Raw genomic sequence first — 1,270 nt, forward strand, 5'->3', positions numbered from 1 at the left:
TTAGATACAGAAACGATCTCATTACTCATACACTAGTTAAATACCTAATTTATTTATTTTATGTAATTCTTCTAGCTAGGTATATTACTTACTTATTGTATTACTTTGTATATTTATGAGTAAAAAATAAAGTCACTACTAATGATACAAAAGTAATGTTTTGTAGAAAAATAGAAACATTTGATAAATAAAAACAGTCTGTCGTCGCTACGGCATACAGGCAGCTCGCTCAATAGACAGTTAAGGAAGTCCTTGCGACATGATATTCGCAACTTTAATACTATCAGTATTAAAGAGGCGATAGAGCGGAACCAAGGCTCCAAAGTGTTCGCAAGAGACAAGTCTATTGGGCAAAGCCAGCTGACGAAGCTAACGCGGCGGACGGTAGTGTAACGCCAACAAAAGCCGAGGTTTTGGGTGAGATTTTACGTATGGAAGTGACTAGCGATTCCTCAAAGGGAGTCTATGGAAATAACTTGTAATATAGTCTACCCTATTAAAATGGCATATGCTCTCAGAAGCATTTGGCTGTAGTATACTCATACTTACAAATCCTCCAAATTACGTAATACTAAAATTAAGTTCATACAAAAAAAAAATCTTTATTTACAAAACATGATTTAAATCTATTGATTCTATTGTTTTAAAAAAGTAGTCAATAAACTTAGCACTTATAGTTCCAAAATACTGAACTGTCCTATGCATGACATTGACAGTGGGGCGCCACCGTCAATACCGGATCGCTGGTTCCGATTTTTGCCATGTTGGAAACCATATAGTTGAACGATGGTAGCCCCCTGTCATTGAGTTTGGTGGGACAGGTCAGCGTGGGTCATCTATACTCATTTAAGTACTTACAAGAAGATATTTTGTACCATGTAGGTACTAACACCATTATTACTTCTGATCTAATGTATTGTTTTTGACTCTGATAAGTCAGTACAATTTTTAACAGAATGTTATTCTTGTTTATTGATTCACGCCCGTATTCACAAACGTTACTATGAGGTCTCACAGTGCACGTGGACGCTCAAGGTGACACACGAACCAATCACAGAGCTCTTTTCAACGTTGTACGTTCGATTTGCTGCTTCACTTAAGCAAGCATCGTTTGTGAATATGGACATAAGTCAGTGTTTATTGATTCTCACTCTCCTCTTCATATTATTTGAATTCTTCTGTGACAGATCGAAATTCACACTTTTCTAAATAAGACCCTGATCTATATTCCTGATATAATACAAATTAAATAGGTAGGTACTAGGTACAA

This window comes from Ostrinia furnacalis, unplaced genomic scaffold, assembly GCF_004193835.3.
Source record: "Ostrinia furnacalis isolate ACB-3 unplaced genomic scaffold, ASM419383v2 OfSCF7475, whole genome shotgun sequence".
In the NCBI taxonomy this organism is placed as follows: Eukaryota; Metazoa; Arthropoda; class Insecta; order Lepidoptera; family Crambidae; genus Ostrinia; species Ostrinia furnacalis.